Source organism: Thermobia domestica, chromosome 14 (assembly GCF_964235325.1).
Source record: "Thermobia domestica chromosome 14, izTheDome1.hap1.1, whole genome shotgun sequence".
NCBI classification, from domain to species: domain Eukaryota; kingdom Metazoa; phylum Arthropoda; class Insecta; order Zygentoma; family Lepismatidae; genus Thermobia; species Thermobia domestica.
This window is the reverse complement of record NC_137467.1, coordinates 186,343,739-186,367,603: the sequence shown is the minus strand read 5'-3', so window position 1 is coordinate 186,367,603 and position 23,865 is coordinate 186,343,739.

Sequence of the window (23,865 nt, the reverse complement as noted above, 5' to 3'; positions counted from 1 at the left end):
AATAAAATAAAATCCATATGCAAATTAAACCAGGTTCATTTGACTTAATTAAAATGAGTCGTGCACAATAGTTCCTTAAAATTTATTATTTGCTTTGAAACTTCTGATTTAAAAGATATACTTAAATAATTGTGTGAAAGAGTTGAATGTGAGTTGAGTCAAAAATTGGCAAACCATTTCTTCTATAACACGGAAGTAAGTACGTAACTGCTGAGTTTTGGTAAGTATTGAATTTTTACAAAATTTTAGTATATATTAGTTTGGATGTACACTGCACTGAATGTTGAATGAAAGTGATTATAAATTAAACGATAAAGTATCTTAAAAATTAAAAACTGAGTGAATGAATTCCGAACTAAAGATTGTTAAAGTTGATATTTTTGGAATTTCAAGCACGATAACAGTGGAACTTTACCATTTGCAATTTGATATATTACTACATTAAATTTTTGTTTCTGAAAGATAATTAACCTTACTAGAAGTCTTCTCTCCTCCTCCAAAATAATAACTTTGATAAATTATAATAAATTGTTTGAAGTTTAAATGCTCTTTTGATTATTTCAAGAAATTACACTTTTTATTAGACAAGGTTAAATTGTGCAGTGCACATAAGTGAATGTGATGTGTGGAAGCTATTGGATATTTTCTTGTGTTTTTCTTTTCCAGGATGAATTGCACATTTTGCGTTTAGGTCTTGAAATATGCCTTGCATATAAGACAGTTGGCAATAAAACCTGTATGCTCTTTAGTTGCGAGGAAAAATAAGTTCAGTTATTTTACAAAACTCGTTTGCGCATTATATTTAACAGAACCGGTGAATTCCTCATGTATGCGACAATAATAGGTGTTACTTTCCCTTATCAACCGCCAACAGAATTTGAATCAATAATATACAGGATGTCATAGCAGTAGATATCCATTTTGCAAGTTTGAGTAATTTAAAGTAAAGTAAATGTTAGTTTTGATTAGAACTACGGTTTTCAAGGGTATAGTGCTCAAGTTAAATACATTTATAAGAAATTGATCAGCAATTAAGAATTATTGAATAGGTCGGAGTACTGTTTGGATATTTAGTAGTTGGAATAATTATTAAATTGATTTTATCGTTTGGTACTTGCGATTGGCATTAAGTTTTGAGGTTCTATTAAATTTGCGGCTTTGAATGTTGTTTAGATTAACCGTCTATGCAGTATATGCTATTGCCTTGTTCAGAGAATACTGAAAAAAAATGGTTAAATGAGTGTTGGAATAGAACTTCGTTTATATCTCATTGAAGTACGAGAAATTTGGTCTGTAACTTTATTCCTGCCCTTAGATTTTGTAACTGGGTTTCCGTAAAAAAAAACCGAAATCGCGAGTAAGGCTGGTTAAATGATCTCTCATGCGTGACGTCTACATGTTGGAGTCTGGTGTGGAGAGCAGCAATATTATATTTTGTGTTAATAATAAAATAATAAAATTGATTATAAATTGTTTGGTAATCTTGATTGTTAGACATTATTTATAGTTAATTTTGATATTTATGAACTGTGTGTTTGTATGTGTGAGAGAGTAGTTAGAAGTAGATTAGTACTATTGTATTCTGGTTGCATATTTATAAATTTTTACATTGTAATCCCTTTCCTGATTCCTTTAAAAAAACTTTTTTTTGAAAATGGCTGAGTATTCGTCTTTTTCGCGCAGCAATATGAGTTTAGAACCTGAAACCTTCTACACTCTTGATAGGACGGGGGAAGTCGAACCTTTAATTACTTCAGATAGTGCGTCTAGTTCTTCTGGAATGCCTTTTAGCTCAGCTAGATTAAATGAGACGGTTTATTTATATAATACTATTCCTAGTAATGATTCTGATTCTGATTCGAATGAGTTGCAGCAAAGTTACTTAACTGTTAGAAATAATTCAGATGTAGGTAATGCTGTTTCGAGGTGTAGTGGCGGTCTCGGGGTGTCAAGTCATGTGCCTTACTCTGATCCTAATAGAGTTAGTTTAATGAGTGCTCATAGACGTAAAGGATCAAGTCAACTCAATACAAATAGGAATTTAACTAGTAATCATGAATTACGGAGGGTGAAATCCGAAACTTTGATGTCTCCAATGAAAGTTAATCCTTTTGTGAAGTATGATCAAGGAGATGCCTGTAACTTAAAAATTCCTTTTAGATCGTCCGGTATAGGTACTAACTTGTCTCTTTCTAGTGCTCTTAAGGATCATGAAACAGTAGTTAAAGAAGTTGATTTTAAAATCCCAACTATAGGAAGGTTTCAAAATGGTGGACAAAGTTTAGCAACTAATAGTAGCCAGGTTCAAACAACATTAAATCAAAATTTGTCGAAAGTAGGTTGTGATTCTAATTATGGCCAGGCCGAAACTAAAGTCAATCAGCCTTTTAAGTCAAACGTAGGTTATGCTTCAAATATTCAGAACCCTGTTCAGAATTTCGAGGTAACTGGTGGATTTGGTGTATCGAATAAATTAATAGATAAATTTATTTTTGACAAAATTACCCAGAATTTAAACGAAAGGATTGGTCATTTAAAAAACATTGATGGTTCAGATAGTGTCCTTGTGTTTGAGCTTCTGGTAATTTTAAACGAGTTAATAGAAACTTATGAATTTCCCTTAAGATTAATATTATTTGCAATTACAAATAAAATTAGAGGTCTTCTGTTGGAAGAAATTAGGTCATGTATTCGCCTTCAGTTGGGATGGAATGATGTTAGAAATAAAATCTTTTACAGATTTGTGTCTATGAATGCTAGGTCAAAGCTTATTTCGGAAAGAGTATATAGGTGTATGAGGTTAAATGAAGATGTTATGGTATTTATTAATAGTATTTCTCATTCAGCTAAAGTTTTGGGAGTTGGTTCAACTGAGTTTGATATCGTTTCTATAATCTTACGTGGTATACATCCTAGTTACCGATTTAAATGTTTTGGTAATAATTGGCCTAGGACATTAAATGAATTAGAACAACGAGTTGAAACATATAATCTGTATAAACGTTCTAAATTAGAATTTTTGAAATTTAATTCTAAATCAAGAAATGAGAAACAGATTTTTTCTGGAAGTAAAGGTAGTAATATGTTGACTAGTAATATGTCAACTCAAGGTGGTACCGGGTTCGAGTTTCGACCTGATGTTAGGAAGTCAAGCTCAAATCAGGGAAATTATCTTAGAAATTCTTCGATGAATGGAAACTATGGTGGAAACAAAGGGAATAAGATTAATGGCGATAGAAATTTTCAAAAATTTGGTAACTTTTGTCCTTCGAAACAACAGTTTAGGAATGATGATAAAAAATTAAATTTGGATAATGGAAATTCAAAACAAGGTTATAATTATAATAGTTATAAAACCTCTGACTCAGATTTCAATAAACGGTCAAATAGAAGAGTGGTGCCTGCCAATATTCAAGGAAAATCCGCATCATTTGTTTTTGGCAAAATAAATGGTCTTCGTGTAGCCCTTTGTGTAGATTCAGGATCATCATTAAATTTGTCCAGTAAAGAGTTTTTGGACAAGAATCTTAGTAATAGTGGAGTTGTAAGTCAGCAATGTGAACCAGTTAAAGTGGACTTGGCAAATGGGAAACAACTTATTAGTAACCTCGTGATTACTCTTCAAGTCGAAATAGCAGGGATGAGAAATACTGTGTCATTCATTGTGGTGGATAGTTTACCATGTGACATTCCATTAGGGGTGCCATATTTAACTGTGGTTGATGCCATAATTGATTTGTGCGATGAAAAATTAATTTACAAAGATACTGGGAGATCCGCTAGTTTGTGTTGGATAGATGATCCAAAGGTTCGGGAGACTGTAACATCGAAAGATAAGGTGGTGCATCCGTCAAACTTGGTGTGCGTATATCTGCGTGGAAGATCTTGTCCTTCTGGTTTAAATAGTCAAATTAAGAGTATTTTACCGGAGAAGCTTTGTGGGACTACCTCTCCTATATTTGAAAATTTGAATAGACCTGAGAATTCATTTAAATTGGGAGTTGGTGATAGTAGTGAGGAGGTGCATTATCATGGTGCAAAATCATCTGGATCAAAGGTTTTGGTAGATGGAATTGAAAATAAGTGTAGTGTCTCTTCGCAAACTGTGAATGATTCATCGATGGCATATGTTACGTCGAGTGGTGGACATAATCATCAGAGTGAGTGGACAGATAGTTTTGAGGAAGAGTTTGAACTTCGTTTTAATAGACTTACTGGACAGTTACGTGGAGAATTACCAACATCGTCGGAAACTCTTATTGAATTAAAGCAAGAGTCTTTAAAGAAAGAAGACGAGTATTCGGATGAGACCGATTGGATTGAAACTGATGTTAGAGATTTTATAAATGAAATAAAATCTGAATATGCTGATATTATTAGTAAAAGAATTGGGTGTCTTAAAGGTTATAAATGTAAATTATATTTGAGGGAAAACAAATTTATAAAAGAGAATCCTTTTCCAGTACCTCGTGATAAGCGTGAAAATTTTGTTAAGGTTATTAAAGAGTTGGTTGAACAGGGTGTTCTAAAAGAAGTAGACCATTCAAATTATGGCAGTACTTGCTTTATTGTTAAGAATAGAGATGGATCTTTTCGTTTAGTTGCTAACTACATAAAACTTAATAATATCTTGGCAGATTACTTATATCCTATTCCTAACATGGAGGAATGTTTAGGAAATGTTACAGGGTGTAAATTTTTTAGTAAAATAGATTTATCTAAGGCATATTTTCAAATTGAGGTAGATGAGGACAGTAGACACCTCACTACAATAGTTACTCCTTTTGGATGTTATCAATATTGTAGATTACCCGCTGGAATAAAAATTGGTTCGAGTGTTTTGGCCAAATGTATGAGAGATGTTCTGGGGGATTTAGAGGATAAGGGCATTTACTCTTACTTTGATGACGTCTTGCTTGCCCACGAAACAAAAGAGCATATGAAAATGATAAGGTTAGTTCTTGATCGTTTGCGAAAAGTTGGTCTTACTATCTCTCCAATTAAATCCTTTTTCTTTAAAAAGAAATTATTGTATTTAGGGTTCATTGTTGATGGGAATTAAATTCAAATGGATCAGAGTAGGATTGATGCAATAATAAAATTACCACCTCCTAAAACTAGAAAAGGAGTTCAAAAAATATGTGGGTTGATGCAATTTTATGCTCGATTTATATCTGGTTTTCAACATATTATTGCTCCTATCTCTGAACTTAGATCTGTAAAGAAACCTTTTGTTTGGGGTAAGTTACAGCAAGATGCCTTTGATGAATTAAAAAGATTGTTTTCAGAAAATGTCGTCTTAAAAAGTCCAGATTTAAATAAAAGGTTTGTTATTCATATAGATTCTTCAACTCGTGGAATTGGAGGGGTAATTTCACAATATACTGAAAATAATGAATTGAAACCTGTTGGGTTTTTCTCTAAAAGGCTTTCGGAAGCTGACCGACATAGGTCGATTTATGAACTAGAATTTATAAGTCTAGTTAAAACTATTCTACGTTTCAAACATTATCTTTTTCGAGAATTTGATATTTATACGGATAATAGGGCGCTATCTTGGATAACTAATAATCCTAAGAGACTCCTAAAATACGGCTCAATGGTTGAACAATTGTCTCAATTTTCCTTTAAGATTCATCGCATTGGAACCAAGGAGAACCTCGTAGCTCACGTTCTTTCAAGGGTGTATGACCCTTATAATTTTGAAATGCAAAAGGAGATAGTTGGACTGCATCTTCTGAATAAATATATCTCTTGTATAAATATTTGGAATTTGCCATACCTTAAGGAACCACTTCAAAACTATCAACGTAAGGATCCGCAATTACAGCATATAATAGCAAGTTTTGAAGAAGGTAATCCTGTTGAAGGTTATGATTTCCATAATGGTTTTTTGTTAAAAAGAACACGAGCTGCAAGAGTACCTATGAAGATTGTTGTACCTTCTGCCTTAAAGTCATATATTTTAGAATATTTTCACCAAGAAAAATTAACAGGGGGACATTCTGGGATGCAGAGAACGTTAAGGAAGATTCTGAAAAGGTTTACTTGGGACCAGGTAGTTGACGATGTAAAGAACTATGTTAGATCTTGTGAGACTTGTCAAAAATCTAAACCTTCTAATGTAGCAAAAATGGGACGCTTAGGTTCAGTAGTTGAAACAAGGGTAAATGCTAATTGGATGATAGATCTTATAGGGCCCCTACCTAAGTCTAATGGGTTTTCATTTATACTAATTGTAGTTGATAATTGTTCGCGTTTTGTTATGCTAGAAAAGTTAAGAAAATTAAATTCAAAATTAATCTGTGATCGCCTTTATTCGTTGTTCATTAAATATGGGTTTATTGAAACTATTTCAACTGATAACGCTTCCGTCTTTACATCGGAAATATTTGAAAGATTCTGCTTCAGTTTGGGGATGAAACACATTAAATTGAGTCCGTATCACCCGGAGGCGAATATTGCTGAACGTTATGTGAAAACTTTGAAAGTGAGTATGAAATCATATTTCGCTGAATGTCAAGACAGATGGAGTTATTTTTTGGAAGAATTACAGTTCAGTATGAATTTGTGTGAACATGAAGGTATGAAGGCTGTTCCTTCAGAAATATTTTTAGGTCGTCCTCTGCTTAGTCCATTAGAAGCTAGATGGAAAATATCAGATTCAAACATTGATGGGGGAAGTCAGAAAGAGGTTTGGATGAAAGCTATAGAGAACATGAGAAAAAGTTGGGAGAAACGCAGAATATTATTTGAGAAAAATAGAAAGGAAATAAATCTTGAAATTGGAGATCAAGTTTTGATTAAAAATCATGCAAAATCTTCCTTAAAGGATAAATTTGCCAAGAGTCTTTCTTATGTATCGGTGGGCCCATTTAAGATAATTCGTTTTCTTACAACTAACACTTTGTTAGTTGAAGATGTTTCTGATGTAAACGTAAAAAGAAGGGTCCATGTATCTGACGTAAAAAAGTTCTTTCCTAGAAGAAATCAGAATTGAGTTGTGCTCAGATTTGTAAAATTACTATTAAATTTGGGTTTGTTGTGATAGGTTAGCAACCAGTTAAGTGGTAATTATTGACTGATACAAATTATGTAAAGGTTAAGGAATAAATAATAAAAGATTAAGATGATTCCTTCAGTATTGCTAGTAGTAAAATGCTTATAATTCTCATATCCGACCTATCCAATAAAGTTAAGTTTATGTATATATTGTATATATGTTTTGTAAATATTTTTATTACATTGTTTCTTAATATTTTCACAGAGGCTGGTCCTTGATGAGGTGTGAGTGTCCTAGTCATGTATTCATTTCCTGTTTGTTTTTCATGTGTCTGTCAATTTGGAGTTGATGCAGAATTGCATTCGCCTCATTGTATTGGTTATCCTGTGGAATGTTTTGTTAAACTTGGTACCAAGGATGAAGATTCAAGGATTTGAGAATGAAGTCGACTTCAAAAATTATCAAAATTAGTTTGAAAATTGAACCTTTAAAAATTAAACTAGAGAAAAAAATAAGACAGACTTTCAGATATTAAAAGTTACCGATAGATATAAATATATATATATATATATATATATATATATATATATATTTGAAATGTTTATGTTGAAGTTGTTATTGTTATAAAAAAATTTCTTGTTACATATATAAAAATTTTATTGGGCAGGAGGGAGGTTGTGACGTGTAGTCACATTAAAAAGTGGAAATTAAAAAAAAAGTTTGTGAATCTTATTGCAAGTGGTAATGTTTTGCTTATTCAATAAGAGATGGCAGCAGTAGTAGTCTCACTGCTTGGTGTGCTTGACCACGCCTTCTCTTCCCCGCGGCTTTCGAGTTCCGTACCTGTTGTTTGTTCATAAGGGAAAGTAACATCGGATAAGAGCAGATGGGTCTTCTGTTACGTGTTATTCGTTACACAAAACGTGATTTTGGCTTCCGCTTGTTGTGTGTGTGAGTGCTGAGTTAAAACGGAAAGAAGAAAAATGGAGTGCATAAAATTGTAACACGTACCTAAAAATCTAAATTAGCTTGAAACTAAATATGTTGAAATTACTTCTTTTTAACAAAAAATTCTTTAAATGGCTTTCTTAAATTAGGTTAAACAAAGGTATTAATTTGACAAAACCGATTTAAAAGGATGATTTTTGTACTAGAATGAAACTTGCTTAGTGAAATTAATGCAATTTAAATATTCGAGAGTAAAAAATCAGGTGCTTAAATTTGTCGTTATAAACTATTAGGTAAAATTGATAAGGATAATAGAAAGATAAAGACGTAGGTAATGTTATTCAACTCACGTTGAAGAACGGGTATTTTCTTGTTAAACTTAGTTGTTTTCATTCTCTTTTTGCAATTTTGTGCGTAAAAATTTTTCAAAGCTGTTTAAGATTTTTAAAAAGCGAATTATTATTCCTTAAAACTAATACGTCTTTTGATTAAAACCAGATTAAATATAGAACTAAAAACTTCAAAAAAACGGTAAAAATGGTAAAGAAGGGAGTAATTGACTGTAGTTAAAAACGGTTAGAAATACAAGAAGTAATTTCTTCAAATACAGGGGGGAAAATTAAAATTAGCTTTTGTTGTTTGGGTTAGAAATTATAAACTTGTTAAGAAACATAAAATTTACTCAAAATAAAATAAAATCCATATGCAAATTAAACCACGTTCATTTGACTTAATTAAAATGAGTCGTGCACAATAGTTCCTTAAAATTTATTAATTGCTTTGAAACTTCTGATTTAAAAGATATACTTAAATAATTGTGTGAAAGAGTTGAATGTGAGTTGAGTCAAAAATTGGCAAACCATTTCTTCTATAACACGGAAGTAAGTACGTAACTGCTGAGTTTTGGTAAGTATTGAATTTTACAAAATTTTAGTATATATTAGTTTGGATGTACACTGCACTGAATGTTGAATGAGAGTGATTATAAATTAAACGATAAAGTATCTTAAAAATTAAAAACTGAGTGAATGAATTCCGAACTAAAGATTGTTAAAGTTGATATTTTTGGAATTTCAAGCACAATAACAGTGGAACTTTACCATTTGCAATTTGATATATTACTACATTAAATTTTTGTTTCTGAAAGATAATTAACCTTACTAGAAGTCTTCTCTCCTCCTCCAAAATAATAACTTTGATAAATTATAATAAATTGTTTGAAATTTAAATGTTCTTTTGATTATTTCAAGAAATTACACTTTTTATTAGACAAGGTTAAATTGTGCAGTGCACATAAGTGAATGTGATGTGTGGAAGCTATTGGATATTTTCTTGTGTTTTTCTTTTCCAGGATGAATTGCACTTTTTGCGTTTAGGTCTTGAAATATGCCTTGCATATAAGACAGTTGGCAATAAAACCTTTATGCTCTTTAGTTGCGAGGAAAAATAAGTTCAGTTATTTTACAAAACGCGTTTGCGCATTATATTTAACAGAACCGGTGAATTCCTCATGTATGCGACAGTGGACACATGTTCTCTGGAGCTAATTGTAGATCTGAGTGCTTATTATGTAGATAGTTCGGATATTCTAAATCCACTTCTAATATATAACCTACCCCAGAATCATCTGGAATATTCATTATATCTATGTAAGTTTTAATCAATTTATAGGGCATTTTTGACTCATACTCCAACCGTATAAGTTATTTAAATCTAAATATGCTAGATACTTTAAACGTTCATTCTTGTTATATTTTTCCATATATTTGTTGTTTGCTTTTACATATCTTTTACTACAGTGCGAGATTCCACCATTTATACCCTTCTCTAACATTAATGTCTTATCATAATCCATTAACATTTCTAGATTTGATTTTTGTCGTCTTTAACATTGAATTCCACGATAAGGCAGGATTACTGCAATATTAAGCAGGGTCTAAACCATAAGCTTATATAGATGCATCTCTAAAGTTTTCAAATACATCTGCTAATATTAACACATCCGTTTTGTCATAAAGTTTAGTATATTTTACAAGGTTTTTAATATTGAATAATTTCAAAACACCTTCAGCATGTTCATACTCTTGATCACTTATATGAGTTTGGATAAGCTTATTGAAGAACAGTTCTTTCAGTGGAACTTTTGTTTCTTCTAATGTTTCAATTGAGTCAATATAATCATACAGATATACACGTTTTTGAATTACGAAATCTATTAGATCATTGGGAAAGTATTTTGATGTTTTTTGTAAGGTTATTAGCTAGTTCTGCTAAATTCTTTGACATAAACCTAAATGAATCTAGGAATCGTAAGTGGATCCCATTCTTTCTATCAATCTTCACGTATTTTTAGTATGTTATATATTTTTCCTCGTTATTTGCAATGAGTTTTATCTCATTCGTATCGTAAGGAAACTCTCTAACAAACAGATGAGTATCATAACCACTTAAGTTGTGAATAAATACTGGAATAAAATTAGTATTCTTGTAGTTAAGATTACAATAGTTGTGAGCTGCATCTCTAAACTCTCCAGTTAAATGATAATGATCTCTTACCTTTGCTTTATTTTTATTTATCTTACAGAAACATTTTCTTAACTGGTATTTCCATTCTTCTATTTTGCCGTTGATATTAACTTTATCTTTGTAGAATAGTATCATCTTTGCTAATGCATTTATTTGTTTTTCAAATGCTGGTGGTAAATCACTTAAGTTTCTCTATCATATATGTCAAGTATCTGAGCAGTTATATTTCTTCTTCCTCTTCAGTTAGAATGTCCTTTTCAAGTTGATGATGGTATATCTTCTTTATTTCTATTATTTCATTTTGTAACATTTCAGCAAATACTTTCGCAGCACCTATACCAATATAATTATCAGGGCTTTTATAATCTCCATTTGAGTACTTAATATAATAGCAAAAACTCGTTGGAACACGCTTTTGGTATTTTACTGTTTTAGAACGATTATGTTCTAATTCATTTTACATAATAAACCTTCAAAATCTGCATATATTGCTAATGGCTCTCACAAAGATCGATTATAATTATAATTTTAATTCTATTTGGTTGTCAGATGGTTTCCAAAGTTCTACTCTAACACCACCATCTTCTTTACAATAGAACTCATGTTGTAACTGCTTCCCATTTCTAAAATACCTGAAGGTCTGGTGGACACAAATCTTCTTAAGCGGCTCATTATGTTAAAAGGTAATGCTGATCTTTCTGGACTGTGTAAAAAATTAAAACATTTCAAACTTATAAAACTAGGTTTTACATATAGTGTACAATGTTGTACGTATACGCATATTTTCTATTAATGCACAGCCGATTTCAAAAGTACTGATACCAAAACACTTAATTAAAATTTCCTTTATAATATAAACTTGTCTAAAAGAAATTGTTCATGATATATGTGAAACAAGCTGCAATGTAAAATTGACAACATGTTTCTCACTCTATACATAAAAAACATGAATTGAAGCATAAAGATACAATTTTTAGTTACATTACCATTTTAAACCACATAGGAACAATATTGCATCTCACGTTTGTCTTCACTTTTATTTTCAGCCTCAGAATGCTTCAGTGTGAAAAAGAACCAAAACTTATAGCTATGGAACACAATTTTCTTCGTAGCATTGCACGCGTTGCACAGCCGTAGCTATAAAAATATTCAAGTCCCATGAATCAAAGGAACGAGTTGGCCGAAAAAGTCCAAATTTTCTGTGTTACCTACTACTAACACAAGGCACTTTTCCGCAACCGGTACAATTGAAATTCAAGAAAAAAAAATCGGCCCACACTTCTTTCAATCAAGTACAATATTCAATCTGGCTGTGAAAAATACCAAATGCGCTATAAATATACCGTTATACTTGTGTGTGTGTAAACTTGTGGTTTGTGTGGCTATTACTTTTCCCTTCATCGAGTACGACAAAGCTGGTACTAATAGTCCAACTTCATTTAAGCCTCGGAACTAAGTACGTCATTAGCTTTACTGGTTCGAAGATGATAAGGAAGTACACTAATAGTCTCAATAATAGGGGAACATTGTACCTCAGAGACAGAGCATGCACTGAGAATCGAGTACCGGGTAATCTACGATGACTGCATTCTGACTCAAAGTACAGAGGGATTGCATTGCTAAATTAAAGATGTCATTTCCATCTTTAATTTTATTAACAATGATAAAAAGGAAAAATAGTAAAAAGGAATATACATTGATTAATTATGAACTTACATGTTAAGGATGTTACAAAATGACCCTTCACATCGACAATCGTAACCCCGCTTCAGATCTTATGTTGCTAAAATAACACGAAGCTAATCCACACTTAGCAAAAGGTAGTATCTTTGAGTGTTTGTACCAATAACTTGCATTGGGGGATTAAGAAGGACTCTTCCAATTAACGAGTTTGGTCTCATTTCGAAGTCACGGCCTTAATCCTCTTGCAAGCAAATTTCAAAGTGCTCCGACCGACTTCGCCGAGTGAAGCAAAGAAAAATTCTATCTTACATACCTGAACTTTGAAAACGCAGCAGGTATGGGTTTCCACTGAACATTACAATGGTGGCGCAGAAAAGAAACTGAGTTCGGGGAGGTTCGTCGCTTTTATAAGGATGTCGTCCCACGCATTTCTTCCAGTTTCTGATGCAACTCAAGATTGAAGTAACGAGCTACACGAGCCTTGAAGAATGTTTCACGCCCATACCCAATAGGGGCCAAGACTTCTAGTTTCTATGAGTTTTCTTCCATCACGCTCGAGAAAATGCATTTTCTTTACGTTGTTTAATACATATTTTTAAGCTTTTGCTCAAATAAATAATGTTTTTATTCACTCAACGCCTAAGTGATGCCTAATAATCTAAACGTACTAGCTCAGTTCTGTGATTTGGGTAAATCAAAGCCAAGATCATGCCACTAAAATATGCGTTTGCTTCCGCGTCAAAGAGAGATTCGATTGTAATACAATTAATGCCTCTCTTGACCCGGTTACTCCTCTCTCTTCTCTCTACTCACACGAATAGAAAATCGCGGGATGACACACCCCATAATTTGAGTCTGGCTTACGACTTGGCGACCAAATCTGTGTAACACTATATATGAATTTTAGAGGTAAGATATATGAACTTTAGTGATAGACTATGCTAACTCACTTTTTGGTCGAAATTGATTTAAGAGTACTTTTTAATAGACTATATTCTTTCTAGTAGTGTAATAATTTAAGTCTAAAAACATATTACTACTTTGTAACTACTTAGTATAGTTTGAAAAACAATACTATGGGTCTTAGTTAAGGAACCGGTTGCTCGCTTCTTCTATAAAATTATGACGGTTTAGTTTACCTCTGAGGTTCAGATATAATAAAATCATCACCATCATCATAATCAACCATTATCAATCCACAGCAGGATGAAAGTCTTTGCAAAGTCCTCTCCACAACTATCTATCTTGGGCAATTCTTTTCTTGGTTACTCCCCAGCCCTTCTTGATTTTGTCACAGCTTTTTGTATGTGGACGTTTCGCAGCCTATTCTTGTCTCGTTTTATTCAGTCTTGAATTTCTTTCGTGCATCGATCATAATTTCTTCTTGGAATACGTCCAGCACATTTTCCAGCTCATGTCAAAATAATTTCATTATACTAATTATTAGTTACCAATTAATGCATTTCTATATATTTGGGCTACAAATAGTTCAAATCCTCTACTTTCGGAACACAGACACTCTACTTCCCTTTTTGTCTTCGGATCTGGCAACACTGACTGAATGATTTAATCAACACAATGTGAGGACCCCTATTTCGTCTAGCGGCTAGCACGCTTGACTTCGGTTCCCGAGGTCCCGAGTTCGGTTCTCGTTGGGAGTAAAATTGAACGACCGAATTGGTTCGAATTCCATTATAATCAGTAGTTCCACGTATTCTTTAGCCGTCGTAGCATAACCGTCGTTAAACTATAACAAACCAAACCAGAAATCAACATAATGTGTATTACAAACTGTGGGTCCTTGAATAATTGATTATAGCTATATGGTAGGGAGAGTCCTTGAATAATTGCATGTACCTAAGTAGCTATATGGATCGGAGTTTGAGGTGGTCGGTGGTCAAACTAAAGTAAGTGAAATGTAGTTAGGATGTTATTAGAACTAATAATTAAGCACGGTTTTAATCTAAAGTGTTCGCCAGGTCTAAGGCTTAGGGGGAACAACTAGTGTTATTCAAAAAATTATGTTATATTTAATTTCAGTTACAATTTGCATTTACATGTATTGCTGGAACGAAAACTTTGACATTAACATTATAAGTTGCCCAAAAGCTATGAAAAACGTCATATTTTGAAAATATTCTTACACTATAAAAAAATTACGAATAATTGTAAAATATCTTGCAGTTTAGCTACGTTATATGCATTTTATTAAGAATAATATTTAGCAATTTATTTAAGAGGGCAACACTGCGACTTATTGTGATTAAAGCACCAAAAACTATTGTTGTAATGTTATAAAAGCAAAGAAAAGCCACGATCGTTGAAGTATACCAATCACTAACCATGTATTTGGTATCTCTAAAACGGTTTGAAATACAATTGAAGCAAATGGCATTATGATTATTTAAGTCTTTTGGAAGATTCTGTATGATAAGACGTGATATGTAAGCACGTTTTCGAAGTAAAGTCTTTAGAAAAGTTAAAATTTTCCGTTTCTTGTATCTTTGTTCTTTTATTGATTGGAAATACATTATACCATGATCATAGTATTTAGACACTAAGATAAAATTGATGCGCATTACACCGTCCATACCATTTGAGTTATTAGAGATCTTGAAAGTGTTGATGTTAGTGATACTGTATTGTCCTTTGTTACACTGAATAATGTATGTGGTATTGCCGTTTTATTTAATATCTAAATTAGAAATATGTAATACCCTGCTGGTGCATTTTGAGAAAATACAATTTTTTGTTGAGTCAGCAACACTGCGTGTTTATCTAATGGTATTGCAAACTATCTAGAATAATTTTCCCTTCAATTTCGCACAGCTTGGTACAAAATTTCAGCATTATATATATATATATATATATATATATATATATATATATATATATATATATATCGCTTATCCAAGGGCGTGGGCTAGAACGAATTAGAGAACCCTTTAACGTTCGATAAAATGGGCTTCAATCCTACATTCTTTACTCTGGATAAAGCGGCAAACTATAGTTTAGTTCCTCCTTTGGTCATATCCTGGATCCGAGTCTCTCTCTATCTCTATCTCTCCATTTATATATATAGAAGCTTGAGAGTAGCTTCGGCTTCGAGAGAAGCTTGAGATAGGAGTAAGAAACATTTGTGTTTTCGTGCAATGCGCAAAAGATGATCATAAATTTATTTCGGGAAGGGCTTGAGCACGATGAGTAGCTCCTAAATACGCCACTGTTCGTCAGTCAACCGTTCCCAAATTGTCTAACTCAGCAACGAAACAAATTTTGGGTAAAGGCAATTTCAATAGCCATCAATAACAATATTCGAGACGAGACTGAGACTTTCGAGACTAACCGAAGTCTCGTCTCGGTCTCGTCTCGATTTAAAGAGGCGTGTCTCTGTCTCGTCTCGGTATATAAAAATCCGTCTCGGTCTCATCTTGGTACATAAAAGTCCGTCTCAATCTCGGTACCATCCCTCTCGTCCACTTTCAAAACAAAAAAGGAATGGGGAAAGATAGGCACGGGAAACGGCGTGACGTCATGCATCCCCCTACCTTTTCAGATCCACTTTGACTCCTGATTATTACCACGTATACTCGGCCGAGGAGAGCACTTATACAAACAAATAGTGATGGGTAAATTCCCGGGAAAATATTTGTCGGGAATATTCTCGGGTGGATTCCCAAAATGGGAATATTCCGAAAATTTATGTACAAACATAAAGGAAATTGCATTCTATTACTATACTTAGGTGCTATGATTTCAAAATAAAATTCGTTTCTATCATGGTATGCTTATTACTGTTTTCTCCAGAGGATTCTTTAAAATATATATTCTGAACGGTATTATATTATTTTATTATTATTTTATTCTATTTAGAGACTACGCATAAATATATGTTTACTCACAATATGTTTTATGTGAGTAAATATGTAGGGAAAACATTTACTATAGAAAGTCCACATATCTTTACACCTCTAAACAGTTTAAATTTATATGTAATTGGATTTTCTAAAGCTGACCCAACTACTAATATTATAATCATATGTTTTGTAAGTGTTATAAACAACTTAGGTTGGCAACTGCCAGAGAACATGCGTAGTCTCTCGAAAAATTCGTAAGGTTGCCAGTGTATAAGGTAGCATATATACAGAATGTTTATTTTAGATACACTGTGTTGTGTTACTGTATTCTTACTGTGTACTGTTAAACCTCTAATTGAAGAAGGTAGGATATTTCGAACAATATACATGGTGTTAGAAAAATTCGCCAACAAAGCTTAGTACATGAATATACACGTAAAGGAAAGCAAACAAATCCTAATTAAAACAGGTCCGGAAACACCGGTACTAATGAAACATCCTGAGAAGTAACCCTAATTTTGATATGTAAACGTTACATTTTAAAAGTATACGTATTTGCGACTACAGAGATTTCTTTATTCAATATTTGGTTCTTTCTCAGTGAGCGAAATTCGAATGGGAGACGGCAGTCAGACCGACCTCTATTACTAAACGGGTATATTGATAGTACATTATTTCTATCTCTACGGAATTTCTAGATTACTTTACAAACTGATTCTTTTTGATCATTTATAAATTAGTACTCTGCTACTTTCTAGCCCAAATCGAAATGGAAATTTAAAAAATCATATTATTAATTAATTATATAAAGTACAGACAAGGAATTTCAATTTCTTTAATTTCGAAATTATTTAAAACCTAGAAGTAAACAATAATAAATGAAAATGAAGTAATTAGTCATATGGTTATAATAATATGGAAAATAAAGTAAAGAAATGGAAACAAATTGCTTCCTCCAAAGGAAAACACCCGGGTATTTCCCCATTTTTCTATTTTCTTTCCCACACGGAATATTTCCACTGCCCATCACTATGAGCAACCGTATACCGAACAATTTGTTGTAGGGAGAGATGCCTTTCTCAGGGCTGTTGGCCGTTTTGCTTATAAAAGCAAAGAGTATTTCAAGCTATTACTAACTCAACAAGCATACTGACACACTACCTATACACATACGTAGACTAATCACACTATTATTATTATTATTATTATTATTATTATTATTATTATTATTATTATTATTATTATTATTATTATTATTATTATTATTATTAATAATAATAATAATACTTTCAGCACCCTACGTCTCTGAAACAAGAATCTTGATGCTACATAAAGTGAGAATTACAGGTTATGGCAAATTCAGTAAGAAACTATTCATAAAAAATATTTATGAAAGTACATATGTTTCACTCTGCTATCATCAGTCTTATGGTTATAAATGAAAATCGAGTCAATTTTGTTCCTCAGTGTGAAACTAGATAGACTTGTAAACTATATGAATAATATACACAAACTTCAAATATTATATCTATAGCGAATGGTTGCAATACAGGAATAAGGTATGGTAAATGGATTTTTCCCTCAGACGTTCAATCGATATTAAAATATCTATTATTCAGTATCTCTCATTGCTTTGCCCTATAGGGAATAAGAGCTCACTCGTGGTTAAGAGGTTAGCGCACGTGCCTTTGGCGTGAGAGATCCAGGTTTGATTACCGGCAGGATCTAATGCTGTTTTGTTGCCACAGTAGGCTTTAATAGTCCAGTCAAATTACATCAAAAGCGAATAAAAACCTGGACAATTAGAATAAAAGATGCGATCTTCTTGAAATTGTTAGCGATCACCTCCTCATTAGCCTACAGAAAACCCAAAAAAATTCAGTTGCGGGTTTTCCGCCATTTTGAATAAATGTTATGCCATCTTGGATTTCTCACATGCACTTAGTTTATGCCACATAACTTCTAAACTAATTAATATAGAAGGATTATTCTTTCCTTATTATATTTCTAATATTATAGTCAATATAACAAGTTATTATCACTTTTCTTCGAATAACAGTTTTTGCATAACGTTAGGATAAAAATTAAAAAATGGGATCTGTGTTAGTGGACATTATTTTTATTGCCTCATACAACTTACCAAAGTAGAAATATGAAAGAGGTGCTCGAATAAAAGTTCTTGGAAATTTCATAAGCTTTAAAACGATGTATATGTTGTCACTATATACAATGTCAGAGATGCGCATTGAAGCTTCAAACGGCAACGAAATGCGCACAATTTCTGTAGAAACATATGAAGGAATCATTTCACGTAAAGAAAAACAGAGACTATCTTGTGATTTGAGACGGCTTTTCATTGCAATGTCCGGTAAGTATCAACAGGTTTGGAAGTCTGGCAGGTTTAATAAAACAGTGGTGTCGGTATAGGGAGCGCAAGAAGTCGACTTCTGCACTATCTTCCTGTATATGTGGCCATTGAAATTAGTGTTTGAGATAAACGTTTCAAAAAGAAGATGAAATTTATTAAAAGATATTTTACTAATGTTGTTATTGTGCAAAAAATCCAGTTGCGGACTTTTCGCTCTTTTGAATAAATAGCCCTTTTCCAGTGGAATTATGACAATAATCGAACAAACTTAAAGATTTTTTTGAAAAATTAAACCTGTTAAAATATGTTACATGTATTGATTTTATACTAAAAGAGTTCCAGTAGTCTAGTTGTTAGTTTTCCATATTTTTTGCGGCAAATTATATGAGCAATATGTGAAGTTTATCATAAAAGTCTATGGTAAATAAATTATTGTATTTGGTAGTTATGATGGTCGACCTAGCTTAAAGGATATAAAACAGCGGACATTAACAAAAAATAATCAAGAATACTAGTAATCGTTTAGGATAGTATCCAAATTGTTCGTATATCTCAACAGGAATTTGTTTCTAACACAAAGAACAAATCCAAATTGATATCACTTCTGGCGAAATATCACGATAAACCTTGCTGTACCGTACATCAATCACCTGGAAATGCATACACACTAGTTCTCTTAATTGCAACAAATCTTGCAAAATATGGCTCGCCAGTAATAGTGGGAAAAAATTCACATATTTTGATTCTATGATAGCACTCGCAATAGCTGAGACTTACATGTGTTTATTCCTTACTCGAACCCAGCACAGAAGACATACAGCAGTATGAATCTTCAGAGAGCATTGGGCGATATGGTGAACTGCATTTTATTTCTGCATGCCTTCATTGGTTGTGATACAGCTTCTGCTGCACACAGTAAAGGGAAGAAAGTTGCGTACAAAATGCTGGGAAAAATGAAGAACTGCGTCAAGAAATGAAAGTTTTCAACATCCCAACATCATCTGCTGATGTGATAGCTGCTGCAGAATAATTTATTCTTAACGTTATATAGATGTGCAGAGAAAGAAAATTTGGATTGCAAAAGATTCTTCTTCTATAGAAAGATCGTATCCAAACAACACATTAGTAACACTTTCCACTTACCAGTACTATCGCCAACAACAGCTCCTGCAAATCATTATAGTCTCCGTGCGTTCTATCAAGTTCAGCAATGGAGAAACCAAGAAATGACTCCGATTGAATGCAGCTGGAGAATTTGTGGTGATTGCCTTCTTTCTGTAGCAACGCTTGAACAAACTGTTCCAGAAGATTTTTAAAGTTTATAGCATGCAACTACCAGGCGAACTGCGGAAATAAAGGTGTGTTAAAAAGAAAAGAGCTAGATTGCACATCATTTAATTGGCAGAGTATTGGACACGGATGCCATGTTAATTGAAGATGCAGATAGATGGAATGATCCAAAACCAACTTCTTTGAGAAGGAAGTTAACGAAAACTGTGGACATTCAACAGTAAAACGCCATCGAGAAAAGTAAGTCTCAATGTACACTGGTATTTATATATTTAGAACATTTTCTAAGTTCATTTATCGCCGCAAGGCCTTTTACTTTGCCATATACACTGATCAGCAGTTGAATTAGAGACAGCAGAAAAGTTACAGAAACCTCCCTGAAGATGCTCCACCAGTGCATGTGAATGAAATGCATCGCGAGGGTACTACTGCCGTGTATTTCCTCTCTCAGTATCCGTGTCGGTGCAGTGTGTGGTGGGCAACACAAAGGACCTGAATGCACTAGACCGTGGTCAAATCGTAGGGGTTAGACGACTTGGTGGCCCGAATTCGGAAGTGGCTGCTGCACTCGGATATTCAAAGCCAACTATTTACGGGTGTATCATGAGTACCTGGCTTCCAGGAAAACGACACCCACACGCAAACTGCCGCGACCATTGGCGTGTAGACTACAGGACAAGCTGCTTAGTGGCCCGCATCGATAATGATGATGAAGATAATGAAGATTGCTTATGAATTTATTACTTTGAACCTTTACCCAGCTCTTAGACAAAATAGAAGTCGGTGAGGTACACAAAATGCAATTACTGGGCACACGAAATCTGTACAAAGGGAGATGTATTATTTCTTCGCGTTCATTGTGATTCAGACAATGATGACTTTTGTTAACTTGTTGCTTAGGCCTACCATAATCTCACTTCCCTATACTGTCCAAGGAATAAACAAAAGGTACATTTTCAGTAAAAGCAACGATTTATTACCTGTGTTTTAGCATTTGAAGTAGTTGGAACATTTGCCCCTGTATAGTTTTAGTAGGTTGGCCAACTTGCATCGCATGCGGAGCACATTTTCCAACGTCACATGATCACACTTATCCATTGGTAGCAGTGTTCAATTCAGACATTTTCGCCCGGGGGGAAATGTGAACTCCTCGGGGAGGGAGGGTTGTTTTTCAGTATTTTTGCAAGAAAGCAGCATATTTAACAATTCCATTCACATGCACGTCTTTCCTAATATTGAAACTAATTGCTAATAAATATTCAATGTGACATTATCATTTAAAAAAAAAAACAATCGTTTAATTTTATCTAAAACATTAAATAAAGACTGGCAAAAATATTTTAGACTAAACTTTAACTGCTATTTACAGTAGCTATTTATGTTATTATTTCCTATATTCAGTAGTTACTGTTTGTTAGCAATGTAGAAGTTTATTAATAAGATTTAAATTAACTCAAATATTTTTTGAGTTAATTTAAATGTTTTTAAAAACTTCTGATTCTAAATCAAAAAATTCTTTCTCACACTTCTGATTCTAAATCAAGCATATTAGCCTTGGTTTCTTCACTGCATACACATCAATATTTTAGTTTACGAAATCTTCAGTAGGATTAGTGCCGTGTCGTAGAAATTCAGCGCTTGAGGAGAGCCTATACGACGCAACTCCTGTACATATGAGTGAGGTCGACAGACTACCTGCGAAAGTTGAGAAAATTTTAAAAAGTAAACTCTGCTTTTCCTTGATTTTGAGCACTTTTATTATTTTTTCCTTTCATTTTATATTTGTGCACATGCCCACATGTGTTTCATTCCTCTCTTTTTTCTTCCCTTTTTTCTTTTCTTTTCCCTCCCGAATTTTGCGCCCCTTCTTCGGGCTCTGGGGCCTTTGCCCCACTTGCCCTTCCTTCATGGAAGGGCACTGAGCAAGATCTACATCACCTTCAATAGCAATCTTTCACTTATATACTACTATTATATTGATAAATTCTATATAAATCTGTGACCCAGGAGGGATAACTGTTCCTCCCTGATCCGTCTAAATGACGCCCTCTGAATCTCACCCTTTAACTGGCTTATTTTTAATTAAAGAAAGGTGTATTTACTTTAATAATCATAAAACTCATTTAGGTCTGTTACTTCCGATACGAGAAATGGGATTTAGGCGCTCTATTTCAAATAGTGCAAGAACTGTACATTTTCAAGAACTGAAGTCTGCTAACATTAGATATCATATGGAAAGATCGAAAGATCTTCCCTATCTTTCCTATCCTATCTCAATCTGTGCTAGTGCTACCTACTAATATATAATATAGGGCGAGAGTATAGTACCTACTAAAATACAAACCTTTCTTTAACAGTTGACAATTTCATGTTCTGCCAAACTCGGTCATAGCTAGGGATGGGACTTGGGCTTTTACCCACTGGGTAGGTAAATAAAAATTTGGCAAATACCCGGTAAATACCGAAATTTTATTTACCTACCCAAAAAATGGGTATTTATTACAAACTGCAAGATTACATAATAAGAAGACATAGTGGACTGAAAAATAGCAGAATAAAATCTTCCAGGTGGTTAAAGAAAGATGCAAACCTGCAATACTGGAAACTCATAATTTATATCTGGTAAAATTGCATCGGACAATGCATTTTCTAATTAAATTCAGTACTGGTTCTGATTTGAGACTTGAGAGTAGACGTGCTTCTTATCTTAGTTGAGTTTCCTAAGTTTTCTTTTATTCAGGGAGAGAAAAAACTGAAAATGTGTAGGTAAAAAGTAATGTTTGGAGCGCATATGTACCGTGTCCTGCGAAAACGAACTAAATGCCACTTTCATACTTTTAAGAAAATTACGTATAAAGGTTGATGTCCAGCATTAATGTAGCCGTAATCAAAAGTGAAATTATGTTTCTTTTTTGGAAAGGTGATGGTTTTCCTCTCTTTTCGATTGTGCAAAACGTTCTAATGCTTATCAGGAACCAATCGTCGCATTTACGTGGATTTTCAAAGTTTGACGCTTAGTTCATTTTTCCATAACACGGTACATATAATGTACGAAGTGATAAATCAGTAAACTGCAAGTAGTGTGATAAAAACTATAAGCACGCATATATAAATAAAATGTCAGATCATGTGTATAAATGTTTTAAGTATCCTGAGAGTCTAAAGAAAACAACTTTAAAAGGTTTACAAGGGAGAAGTTTATCTGATTGTTGGCAAAATACTGGGACAGAACAAGTGAATGAAAGTGCATAACCTACGTCAAGTTGTAGTAACAATTAAAGCATTAATTGATGAGCGATAAGGGAGTAGTATGCTGGCTAGCAGTGTCTATAAGGTGTCTCAAAGTTCAGATAAAAATTGCAAATGGCAAAGGATAGTTAACTACTTATGTAATAAATTCAACAATTAGTTTCTTATATATGACATTGCATTTGCCCTAGCCCAGCGCTTATGTTTTCTATTAATGTACAAGTAATTTTATTTCCTATAATTCCAGGACTTGCCATATGATCTTGTAAAAGAGTCAAAAAACGATGGCTGAAAAGGAGTTGGTAAAACAATTTACAAGTATTTTTAAATAGCTTATATTTTGCAAAATAATGGCCACATGGTCAAATAAGTTAAAAATTTTAGGGACAACTTGATGCCAAGTTTAATGAAATGCAAACACAACAAGATTCGAAGTATCTAAATCTTCAATGTGACGGTTGGAGTAATGTTCGTAATGAGGGAGTAATCAACTTTAATATTACAAACCCCCATCCAATATTTGTTCATTTTATCACACAGAAGGTAACCGTCACACTGCTGAGTGCTTTAGAGATAAGTATTTGATGTCATGAAAAATATGGCCCCAGCAAGTTCTTTGTTCTCATTGGTGCTAATGCAGCAAATATGCAGAAGGGATTTTCTCTTGTCCAAGAAAAGTATCTCCATTTGCAACCATTGTCATGTAAAACACACGTTGAACCTTGTCTGCAGTGATATTTTGAAGTTTTCTTCAATTTTCTCATTTATGGTAAATGTGGTAGACGTTATTAAAATGGCTATACATATTCATGTATTGAATGCCTTTTATGCAATTAACAATCAGAAAAACATTCACACTTGTCTTACTCCTCCATGTAAAACCCACTGGGGATGCTATTTACAATCTCTTGAAAGTCTGAAAGCTACAAAATCACTTTACA